The sequence below is a fragment of the Malurus melanocephalus genome, unplaced genomic scaffold (genome assembly GCF_030028575.1).
Source record: "Malurus melanocephalus ecotype Western Australia unplaced genomic scaffold, MMel_1.1 scaffold_50, whole genome shotgun sequence".
NCBI classification, from domain to species: Eukaryota; Metazoa; Chordata; class Aves; order Passeriformes; family Maluridae; genus Malurus; species Malurus melanocephalus.
Genome location: NW_026623282.1, coordinates 91,407 through 104,210, shown reverse-complemented (window position 1 = coordinate 104,210; position 12,804 = coordinate 91,407). Strand labels below are relative to the sequence as shown.

The window sequence follows — 12,804 nt, the reverse complement described above, 5'->3', positions numbered from 1 at the left end:
AAGGCATAAAGAGATGACTTCAAAGCACAGCTTATTTTTAAGCTAGGCAATAAAGAGCTGTTGAGTTCMTTTTATGGAGGAGGAAGAGTCACGGGGATCAGGACTCAGAGGGCAAGCTACTGTGGGAGCCTCAAGTGTTGTGGCAGGAAGGGGGAACATGTGCCATGAATTGGATTTGGGTGTGCATGATGAAGAGTGTGGGCAGCTATAGTACAGCTGGGGAGACGCTTTAGGTTCAGTTCCAGGACCAGCTTTTTCTTCTGCTCATAGCCCAAGCTGGATTTTAGGAGGTGGAGTCTCAGTCTCCTGCAGACGGAATCAGAGATGTGCAGTGTGAGTTGACACACAAAGTCACTGGTARAAAAATGGCATTTGTGTCATCACTGGCCAGGTTTGGGACCTTCCAGCTGTGGGGGCACTTCAGGGATGTGGCCAGGCCCAAATGARACAGATACTGGCCCAGATGACAAACCAGAGTGCTGCCRGCAGAGCCACATCCTGCTTTCTTCCACCACTCTCTACCACAAATAAAATACTGTAATAATAATAAGGAAATAAAAAACCAGAATTGATGCCGGCTTGGCAGACACACTTAAGGTAGGAAACYATTCACTTTCCAGTCGGAGATGATGCCTGGCTCTCCCTGGTGATCATGGCTCTTGTCCCAGATGTGGGGCAGCTCTCTGGGTTCTCAGCCCAAGGCAGCTGATCCTGCCTGTGCCYGGGGTGAGAAGCCTCCTGCCATCACTGCACAGTCAGACACTGAGGCTGGAGCCATTTTCTGGATGCAGACCAGAATAAATTTGCCTCAGCTGTTACATGAGGCAGCGTGTGGGTTTGCACAGCTCTCCCAGAGCTTACATGCTAATTTATTTCACCCCTTTTTGGGAAGACACAGTCAATCCCACTCATTTAGGTGGACAAATAAGACTAGGCACTGAAGAGAGAAATCTCAGCTGAAAATCAACACATCAAGCAATACACTATTTACCTTTCTAGTTTCCCTTTTCATCCCCAAATACCCAGTAGGAGCAGGAGCCAGATGGCTCACTCTCATGCTTTTGAAATTTTCACACGCATACTTAGAAGCTACATACGGCAATTTAACCCCTTGTGGTTTGGGGGAGATACTGGCCTGAGCCACCTGCTTCTGCTGTTTGCAGCCAGCAAGTTGTTCTGCTTTCAGGMAGAGTTAAGTCCTTTGGAGCCTTTGGTTGGAGCCTTTGGTTGCCCCTGATGAGAGGGAAAGTAGAAGGATTGTTTGCTTTTATATCCAATTTTCAATAACATTATTATCAAGATGCTCCCACTCCCAGTAGGAATTCTTTTCCATTCAGAGTCTTGTCAGCAAATTGTATTAAGTCTAAAATTGGAGCCTGAATTCACTTACCTTGCTCATGTGGCAGARCCAGGATTACTGGAATGGGCCTGATTTTATAGGGACAGGGTTTTTTTCTTAGGGTTTGTGAAGCCATTGAATTGTCTGGATATTCTGTGCAGACCAGCTCTGGAAAGGTTTCCTCTTAGAGTACACCATGAAAAAGAATTTCCTAGCAGTGAAATTTTATTCTCCTTCTCACTCAGGTTGGATTAGAATCAAACTTTTACTCACTTGAAAGCGATCACAACTCTTCAGGCAGTTGTAGATCCTAAATCTGCCCCATGATACAGAGCATTTTACATGGAGCACTTGAGTAAGTAAATTCCTCAGTCCATTCTGCTCTGAAAGCTGCCATGAGTATGGATCAGCCAGGCAGGGTAGAGCTAATTACTTGTCCTGCCATTTACCAATGGAGACACTCAGTGAGTAGGACAAGATCTTTAAATCAAAATTCCATGAAGCAATTATTTCAAGTATCTATACATTCTTTTTATAACACTGCTGCTCAAACAAATGAAGCCTACAGCAGTGACTCTATCAAAGCATGCAGATGGTTTTCTGGACAGCTACTCCTTGTTGTAAAATCAGTACTTMTCATACTACTAACGTGCATGTCACATGGAATAGCCTGATCCAAGCAGATCAACTTTAAATACAGGACCAAATTCCTCAGCTGGCAGTAAGTATGTGAATATGACAATCTGACTACTCCAGGGAGAAGAGTACTTAGCTCAGAGAACTCCAGAAACTCCATCACCATCTTCTTTGGCTTCATCATAAATTCTTAAACAGGAGAAACAATTCTAGAGAAAAAAAGTTACTGTAAATTATAAAAAAAAAAAAAGTAACTGAAACTGGGATTTGGGTGTCAGATTGGGAGGAGAGGTTGATATTCCTATACCTGTAATGTAAGTGCTGCCCAAGCAAGACACCAGAGTGATACCCCAGTGTCGATAACTTATGCTAACAAACACCCCAGCCCAGGCAGGTTCTTGGTTCCATTTCCCCTTGGTGAGGCTTGAATACCCSCAGCTGCTCTGCAAGGTGCTCTGGACCAGGCTCCCTCTCACTTTAGGGGGAAAGTGCAGAAAGGAGCAGGGGTTTYCCACAGACAGGAGAGATCCTGGCACTGTGATCTGTTTGCAATACAGGGGGTGATGCTCACAGTGAATTTATGCACATCTTGAATTGCCTCGTGGAAGAGGTGGGGAGGAGAACATTGGTGGTTCAATTATCATCCTCTGACATCTCTGCTAACACCTTTCCAGGATGAACAGCTGCACTCTCTATTTCTCACAGCTATTGATCTGCAAACCCAGAGAGATGTTGCTGCATCAATTGCACTCTGTCAACATGTTCAAAATATTCTCTACAACCCTCACAGGTAAAGACTTATTTTAGCATGAAATGAGGACATAAGCTGCACTATTTTATACMACCTTCCTCCACATATTTTGTAAGGTTTCTTTTTAAAATATTCGGCTATTTTGAGCTGTTATTGTAGTATTGCTAATGAATGTTGAGGAATCTAGKGCTACTTTTAAATCTGTATCTCCTAATCACTTTCTAGAGCTGAAAGAAATCTCTCCCTGCACAACTTATCCCCAAGGTCTTGTCAAACCTGTCCCAAAACCAGACTCTCCTGAGATCAACTCTTCATTTTCAAAGAGCAGAGAAGATGATTCTTGTTTGGGAAGGACAATTGAAGCCTGAGGCTATCCAAAGCAGGGGACAGAAAGATTTCCCTTGCTTCCTCTGCACAGTCAGTCCTGAGTCTTTCCCCACACACCCTCCTAGCCTGTTGTGCTGCCTGTTCTCCCTGTGCCTTTCCTTCCACCACAWCCCATGACTCTCCACATTCCCCTCCAGCCATATCCAGTGGCCAGGGGTCAGTGAAGGTCACCAGGGAGTCCCAGCCCCCCAGGTGGCTGCAGGAGCAGTTCCTCAGTGGCACCGGGGTCAGTGCCCTGCCAGCTCCCCCTCTCCTGGGCTGTCAGAGGGGAAAGCCCCTTTTGCCAGTGTGCTGTGTTTCAAGTGGAGGATCTACAGAATTGGAGAGGKTGTATCTTAGCAACCACCACTGCATTAAGAAAGCAGTTTAAAGGTTTAAACCTTCAACTATAAAATCCGCCACAGAGGCAGCTGTCATGCACGAGACACAAAACCCTTCCAGCAGTTCCCTGAGAGAGACACAACTGCCCTATGCACACCCACCTGCCAGAGGCACCTGGCTGAACCTTCTCCCTTCCCTGCACAAATGAGAGGGTGCTGTCATGGCCCACACCCACATCCTTTGCTCTCCTGCAGGAAGAGAGGTGGAAAAAAGGCATCTTTTTGCAGAGAAACCCTAAGGCATTGTATATTAGTCTTATGCCCACAGGACCAAAGCAAGATCTTCAAGACTTTCCAAGGGGAAATAAAGGAGTCCCACAATGAAACTCAGAGTGAAATAGGCTTGGGACTGTGATCACTGATGTAGGATGTGATGCAGGATGTATTTTCTGATTTGTAAAGCTTAGAATTCCAACCTTTAGTATCTTAATGCTCGCTCAGATACATCTTCCCCTCAGTTCTTTTCTTCCAAGGATTTGTGTGACCAGAGCCAGGCCTTTCTCTGCTTTGTGTGGAYACCCTGTACAAGAGCTGTTGCAAGGTTTCCTTACCATGCCTGCAGCAAACCTGAACTTTATCCTTGACCTGACCAAATGATAACAAAAACAGGACATCTACAAAAGCTTAGACAAATCACTGTTTTCTGCCTCAAATACTTTCTGTCTTGCCAGTGTTTAGTGCACATTCTGTTCCAATCTACCCTGTCCTCAGTGTGATGACACACAGGGATGAGTTCCATCCCACTGCAAAGGGAGCTCCAAGGGCTGCTGTTGATCCATCCAGAGGGAGCTGCCTGAAAGGAACACGCAGMAGGAACAGTGCAGGGTCCCTCATCCACAGGCTGAAACTATTTTGCACAGAAAGGTAGGACTTTAACMAAAACCAGCCTCTGAGGGAAGTAGGAGCACATGTGGCACCTCAAAGGCAGTGTTTGTACAGCCCACAGACTCAATGGGACAGGAAATCAGGCAGCCTTTGTCTTTCTGCCCCTTKCTTCATAGATGCTCTGTTCTGGAGAAACTTAATATCATAAGTAAAGCAAAAAAGAAAATTTGCCAGGACAACTACCAGCCCCAAAGGGTGCCCAGGCTAATGAGGACTGTGATATAAGGCACAGGAATATCCTCACTGTGCCCATCTGCACTTCAGGACTGTGTAYGTCTAAGCTGCAAGACAGAAGAGCTGCCCTGGGCTAAAGAAACTTCAGGCTGTAGSATTGAAGCACTCCGTGGAGATTCACTTTTTAAACAACGATTAAAGATCAATTGAACTGTTACTAGAAGCAGCATTAGGAGAGATTTATGAATCATCCGTTTATAACTCTAGGAAAGCAYCTCTGTAAAAGAGAAAACTGAAAAATCCATTTATTGCAAAACCAATTGCTGGGGTCGTCATTTGTCTGTCACACCCAGGGCACACACATGGGGAGCAGGTCAGCCATGGACTGCCTGCAGTGAGCAGGCTGGTAAATTCCTGACAGTATGCGCTTTGAACAAAATTTAGCACCCAAAAAAAAACCCAACTTGTTTTGCATTGCATCTTCTGAATTGGATGTTTTGATCCTGAAGGATTTTTTTTATAAAGAGGGTTCTTAGAGTATTTAGACAGTGCTATCCATCCCGACCTTCACATGGCAGCTTTGGCTTTGATTGTAGACAAATTCTTGATCAGAACTTGGAATGTAGACTACTTCCAAAGCATCTAAGCCCTATTAAAATAACATTTCCATTACCTAATTAATTGTTTGAAGCCATTTTCAGTGATTGTTTATTGAAGTTACAGTTTGTCACCTGAGGCAACAGCATGGCTTGTTGTCGTGGAAACATCTCTGCTGTCACCAGCGATGAATGGGGAGGGAGGAACAGGAGAGGAACTACAGAGGAGATGCTTTGTTGAAATGCCTTGCTCTTTAAAGTGACGGAATTATTTCAGATAAAGACAAGCCCTGCTGGGATCGACACACGCTGATTCCCGGGATATTGTGGGCTCTGTGGGCTTGGTTCAAGCCCTTTCTAATTTAGCGTGACACAGCTCCTGCTGTCAGGCACTGCTGTCTCCCGTGGTTAACAGCAACGTTTGCAGGGCCCTTTCTGATGCCAAACTTGCTATTATTGCACAAAAAAACCTGCCATCTTCAAAAACAGAACAAAATGTCTCCAACAACCTGCTGTCATCTATCTGTTTCATTTGTAAAAGATGAAAACTCGGTATAGCAGGGTTTTTCTTATTGACCTTTACCTGGGGTGTGTGATCTTGCCACAAGTTTTCTGCATTCCCCAAATCCTTGTGTTAACTATAGTACACAGTTACCTCAAGCAAGAGTTGCAGTTAAAATTTCCTTTAAATCAGCATGGCTTCTATATAAGTTTTTATTGATCTCTGACACAGATTTACACTGTTTCTTGTTGTGCAGATAACAGAGAGTTAATAAAAAGGCTTAAGCTCTGATAAACCACGATTTTTTGTTTTTTGCATCTGAGACATGAAGACACAAGAAAAAACAGGGTTTCCGCCAGCAGCACCATCAGGACTGTGTTTTGTCACTACTCACTTTACTACAGAATGAGACAGTGCAGRTTGATGCTGACAGGTTTATTTTATAAGATCTTAGAGACAGGAACCTTCTCAAAACCTGCTGAGCTGCAAAGCAGCCAGGCTGCACTTTTCATAAGTTTGCCATGCACTGTTTCATATGCTGCTCATTTACCATTATGCAGGTTTTTATCACACAGAAAAATAGATACTTTTCCTCCCTTTTCCTGGTCTTGGATTGCAGGCACACTCCCCAGCGATGTCTTTGCTTGGCATTTGTTTAACTTCGCTTGTATCTGGCAGGGAATCGGCTTCACAAATGGTGATCTATTTTTCGTAAGAGGGTTGTTTTCTAACTGCATTTCCTCTTCGAAATGGAGTAAAACCAGACCCTGATTCTTTTGTTCCTTGGCGGTGCCCTCTGGAGACAGCAGCGGAGGGAGGAAAGCGCAGCGTGAGCCTGGAGTGCCACCTGATGGCACAGGGGACAAAGCGCCAGGTGAGGGCTGTGCCAGCCGGGGACACCTGCCCTCTGCCGAACCGGGAAATGTGCCATTTCCTTAAAAAAATCCTGAATAAATAAAGCAAACAAGGCCAGCCAGGCTCCGGACAGAGGTGTGCTCTCTCTGGAGTTTAAAGCCCCTGTGTGAGGACACGACCTGGATGCCCTCAGACTGGGATTTCTGACTTTTTAGAGAACATACTGAAGAAGAGTAACTCATCAACAGGTGRGTGATGTGTTGCGATGCTTCTGGCACCTGGCATCAAAGTGCAGATGAAAACTAAATCTCTGTCAATAATTAAGACTGGAAACGTGAATTTTTAATTGCCTTTGTACATCATTCACTGACGTCTCTGTAAAGCCAAGGCAGATGTCACTAACACTGACTAATCCAATCCTCATAACAAACAAAATGCCAACCAAATGAAGCCACAAACTTGGCAATGAAATGAAAGGATTTTAAATGAAGTTTAGGTTTTAGCCCGTACAGAGCACTTTTTCATAAAACTTAATTTGTTTTTTTTGAAATGTACACAACATGTAGTTGTAAGATTCGTGAACAGAGATAAGAGAAACATCAATTGACATGAGAGTGTGAATAAAATCAGCTGCATTGGTAACAGCACAGGAACTCAGCTGGAAATGGGGCAGCCGTGGCATGAGCTGAGGGGTGGCTGCCCTGTGCCTCGGTGGAGCTGCAGAAGAAGCAGGGAATTTTGTTGCAGAACACAGAGTGTACCCCAGGACTGCAGAGCTGGCACAGCCAGAGCTCACAGWGTGATCTGCATTTCCACTTGGGCTGAATCGCCAGAGCTCACACGAAAGCCTTTCTCGCAGGCTGTGGGGCTGTTTCTGACACRCTGTAATGATGGGTGGTTTGCAGGAGCTGCCCAGGGCACACCCAGCACCTCAGGCTACGAGCTGGGTGTGAAATGAGATAAGRAAGAAAAGGCAAACCCCTCSAGGCAGGGCAGTGTTTCTTTATCTTCACACCAATGATTGGGCTGTGGTAACTCCCTCCGGGGAAACTCCAGCTCAGCCCCACCCTCCTGAGGGGTTATCTCTGCTGATRGGGCATCATGGACTCAATGGCAYCAGCAGAGTAGGCAGCTGCAACCACTTAAAACCATCAAGGACTCCCAAAATATCCTGTGACTCACAGGATTACATCACTCCATTGTGAAACTCCCCGCCYAGSGGGAGGTYCTGAGCATTCTCCWYCCCCCGACCCCCAAACCTGAGCGGATATAACACTGGATTTGAGATATCACCACCAGTGGATGGAGTCAGAGAACTTCCACTGGACCACCCCTTTTGACCACAAGCATCCCGTCAACAGGATTGTAACCACCGTCTTGACCCATAGGGTTCCAKGTTGTACTCCGATTTTGTGGGCTTAAGCCAGTTTTCTGTGTATCATTGCATTTATTGTAATCTTTCTATTAAATTGTAACTCCAATCTGAAATCTCTCTTAAGGTAATTGAGTACTGTTCTTTTCTCCYTCTGGTTTACTTTCAAACCAGCACATCTTTTGGCACCCGACATGTGACCTGAGAGAGAAATTGGAATTACAATTTTGTTCTGAAGCATTTGTGTATTGGGGTACAAAACTCCCTGACTGTCATGATGCTTGGTGTATTCATGTGATGTTTTACTTCACCCTATATATATTTCTGCATATGGGRAACTATTTACCCATCATAATGCTCTTTTTAAGACCAGGGAGAGGAATCRAAATTGCTTTGTAAATATACCATGTTAATGACACAATAATATCAGAAGAAATGAATTTAAATTGAAATGTTTTTGTTCTCCTGTCCTAGTCTGGGCTGATACCTCTGGGGCTGCCATGGACAGTCTGAAACAGGAAATGATCAGGAAGTGCCAGCAGCTGGAGGAGATGGTTCTCCTGGGGAGAAATAAGAGGTATTTCAAATGCAGTGAGTTGGCTAAAAAGGAAGAGGAGGCCTATGTGCAGAGATGTGGCTACAAGGTACAGCAGCAGGAAGAGGAGGATAAACGAYTGGCTGCATCAAATCCAGTGCTGGAATTCGAATGGCAGAGGAGAAGTTGCCAATGACTCTTTGCAGATGGGAGGTTATCAGGAAGTTATGAGAGGGGTGAGCCCATCAGGCTRTTTGGGGAAACAGATTATGATGCATTTCAGTGTCTGAGGAAGACAAAATTCTTGCACCTGAAGTGAACAAGGGCCTGAGCAATGACATGAAGGCGGCTTTTCATAAGATTGATCAACATGTGAAGGAAATTGTAGGAGGCCAAGAAGCAGATGATGACTCCCAGAATGACCTGAGAGTCCATGAGGAGAATGCTGCTATTGAAGAGCTGGAAGCTTTGGGACGATCCTTGGGACAGGGATCACTATGATATGGATATGATAACAAAGTTCTTGAAGTTCCTTCGGAGTTTGGGCCCATCAGCTGAATGTCAGGGAGGACTGTGTTCAACAGGGAGGACAGGGAGAACAGCACCACAGACAGACAGAGTTCCATCTGAGGCCGCTCTTCAGAAAACTCCACAAAAGGAGTCATCAAAGAATCAATCCCTGCAGTCATCAAAGAATCAATATGAGATATTGTTAAATTCATGTTGCAAAGAGACTATGTGAGGGCAAACAATGCCTATCTCCAGATGGCCATTGGAAACACGCCCTGGCCGATCGGTGTCACCATGGTTGGTATCCATGCACAGACAGGGCAAGAAAAGATTTTCTCCAAACATGTGGCCCATGTGCTCARTGATGAAACTGAAAGGAAATACATATGGAGGATGAAGAGGCTCATGACCATTTGCCAGAAACACTTCCCAACAGACCATCAAAGTGTGTGGATGCTCTGAGAGGCTCTGCAGGGGCCAGGGAATGATTCACATTTTGGTCACCAAGACCCACAGAGGATGGAAGAGGTACAGTTTGTGCTCGAATATCAGAAGTTAAAAACTCCACATTTACATTCTGACTACCGTATGCCCACACAAATTATGTGCAAAACTTGAGTTATTCTTTGTAGAGTAATTCAAATTCCCTTCCTGTCCAGGTCAAGCGGATGTGACACTCTGACCTCATGGGCAGAAGATGCACCTAAAAGATGAAATCCCCCTACATCAGTGTCACTATGTTAAAGAGGAGCTTCCTGAGGGCGACTCACCACACCATTCTCTCTATTTTTATGTCAGATTTCACCTGCTGGGAAGTGCTTGTGTTTCAAGCACTTCTTAGCTTGAAACCCTCTTCCTAGCTTCCAAACCTGTGCTGTGTATGGACTAAAGTGGCTTTGGAGGTGTGATTCTTCTCATGTCAAAAATCTACAGCATTGCTACTGCCCAGGCAAAAAAGATAAGCAGTGAGGGGAGCAATCCCACCAGCTAACCTCAGGCACTTGAAAATTTCCTAAATTAAGACTCCATCTATACTTCATGTAGAATAAGCCAGGCTGAGTTGGGGAAATTCAAGCCTCTCCAAATGGCCCGGGAAAAAACCCAACCTGATGTATGTTATCTATAGGTAGATCAGGAAGATACTGGCACCTTAAAAAAGATGTTGCACTTAGAACAAAGGTTGCAATAGAAAAGATTGAGACCCTAGCATGGCCAGGGAGAAGAAATGGCCCGTGTTAATCCTCACATTCTGCACACAGGAGTACCAAAGACCTCCAGGTTGTGGCAAAACATTCTCTCGCAGTTCAGAATGTCCCTGAAAAAACAGCGCTATTAAAGCACTTTGCTCTCTGGAGTAGAAAATGCTGTCACCTCACTGTGACTGTACACAGTGTCTTTTCAACACTGAGACTTGACTTTCACAGCAGCAATTCCACCAATGTGCTTTCATCAAAAGACAAACCCTCTCCCATTGGAGAGCTCCTGTTGGCAGTGGACCCAGGATAAGAGAGACACCAGCACACCCCAGCTCTGGAATGGGCATCTCTGCATGTAACCTGGGCCAATTTTTATTACTGGTGGCACGTGGGAAAGTTCAAAACTAATGGAATGCAACTTTCCATGGTAAATCTATCCCTATCACACTGGAACATCCACACACCTTTGGGTAGAGCCTTCTCTTTTCTCGGTGGAGTGGGGACCTGCAAAGGGAGGGTGCAGGTGGCTGTAAATGTGTTGGGGCAGAGAATCCAGCCAKACCCAGCAGAGGGGATGCTGTTTCTGCTGCAGCTTGTGAAGCAAAGCYCTCTTTGAGCAGGTAGAGCCACATTTCCATGTGTGCACCCGTCAGCCTAAGGCAGGCTGTCRATGTCTGGGCTGCCAAGCAATGAATTATTGTTATTGTCACTGATATGGGAACAGATCTTCTTTTTTTTTTTTTTTTGTTTTTTGTGATTTTGAAGACAGCGGACTCAACAATGGAAAAACCTGCTTGTCCTTCAGGACAAGAAAATATGAATGAGTCAAAGTGCACTGGTGTTTCACTGCTTTATTTTCCTCATTGCAAAGCGAGACAGATGGTGAAGGAGGAATTCACATCCCAGCCCACAGGTCACAGGGAGAGGGGAGTTAGGGCTAAAGGAGTCTATCACATGGCAGAGGTTGGGGAGGGACAGCTCACATCTGGTCCTGAGGGCCCCAAGGACAGGGCAGATTCAGGGACACGTTTACTGGGTTGTGGGAAAACTGAACGGTCTGGTGGCTCTGGGGCAAACACACAGCCAGTGCATGCCTTGTTTATCACACAGAAATACTGCCCACATGGGGCATGTGYTGGGCATGCAACTGCTTCTTGTGTACAAAGCTGATTACCAATGACCTGCTGTTTTGATTCTGTTGTATTTTCAGAAGTGTGATTATATATATGTATTTGTGTGTGCGTATATAAACATGTTTTTAAGTAAGATTGCAAAGACTCTCAGCTCCATCAGCAGCAGTTTCCCACCAGAGGAAACATCCCAATGAACTTAGCACTCAAATCACAGCRTGCAGTAAAAATCATCACTTCTTGCACAGATTTAAATGAAAATTTTTGTTGGATAAAAATACAGAAAGTATGTTGTGAAACTGCAATCTTACAGAAGCTGCTTCATGTAGCTGTCAGTGRGCAGATACAAATCCTATTTTCTTCCATGCACATGTAAAATATTTTTAAATGAAGGCTATAAGCAGTGTTTTTATGTTCCTGTTCTACTTCAAAACTTGAAGTTCAAGCTTACTAGAGGTGAGGAAAATACAAGTTTTGTCAGTGCCAAACTTCCATCCTCAAGGGGAAGGTGACTTTCATCTTTTTCACATCAGGCTACGATTTATAGGAGGAATTGCAGAATGCTAATGATTCTTTTTTTCCTGGAATAAAAGGTAATTAAAGCTTTTAAGTAATAATACAAAAATAAATGAACCTTCTTAATGTATTTGAACAGTGATGTGATTTGGTGTTTGGTTTCCAGGAATCCTATTTGCATGCAACGTTGGCTTCTATGTAGGTGCCAGAGAAGGTATGTTACCTCTTTACAAGTTGGAAAACTGCACCTAAATTTTGCTGCATGGGTTAATATTTTTCTAACTCATTGACACAATTGGTGATTTTCCTTTGTATCCATCTGCTGTTCAAACAATTGCAGCTGTGAAGCTGAGGTTGGAGCACAGCCTCTTTCCACCTCCTTCAGCTGTTACTGGATGTGATTCTTACCCTGAGAGGCTGCAATGGGTTTCAAGTATTGAAAAGATATTCACAATGTGGAACCTTCTTTTGTCTTTTTTAATAGAAATAGAGAAGCCAGAAGGCAGGCAGGCAGCTCAGTGTAGGAATATAAGAAAGCACTGTGTTACYCCATGATAACACAGAAACACAGAATGGTTTTGGTTGGAAGGGACTGTCACGATCATCCAGTTCCAGCCCCCCTGCCATGGACAGGAACACTTTCCTCCAGACTGGTTTGCTTAGAGCCCCATCCAGCCTGGCCTTGAACACCTCCAAGGATGGGCCAGCCACAGCATCTCCAGGTAACATCATCACCCTGTGCTACAAAAATAATTGTAAACAAATTTCCAATTAATAACAGCTATTTTATGGYGCTTAATAGAAGATCGCTTAGTCCTAAGACATAAAACCACATGTAMTTCCTACAGATCTACCATTTTTTTCCCTCTGAGAGAACAGGGCAAAACTCTGCATCTTGCCTCCTGCAAGATGCTGTTAGTCATTAYAGAGTGGGCTCTTAAGTTATTCAGAATTTCTATATGTGTTGTGTTGTTTTTCCGTGCTTATGGAAGAATGTACCAGTTTGGAGAACAAGCAGTACTTTTTCATGTTACATTGAA

At 44.5% G+C, this 12,804-nt stretch overlaps 1 pseudogene; it reads left to right on the top strand.

Annotated features, from left to right (window-relative positions):
- Positions 1-8,377: 8,377 nt before the first annotated feature.
- LOC130573073 (pre-mRNA-splicing factor 18-like) lies at positions 8,378-9,384 on the top strand (annotated as a pseudogene).
- Positions 9,385-12,804: the final 3,420 nt, after the last annotated feature.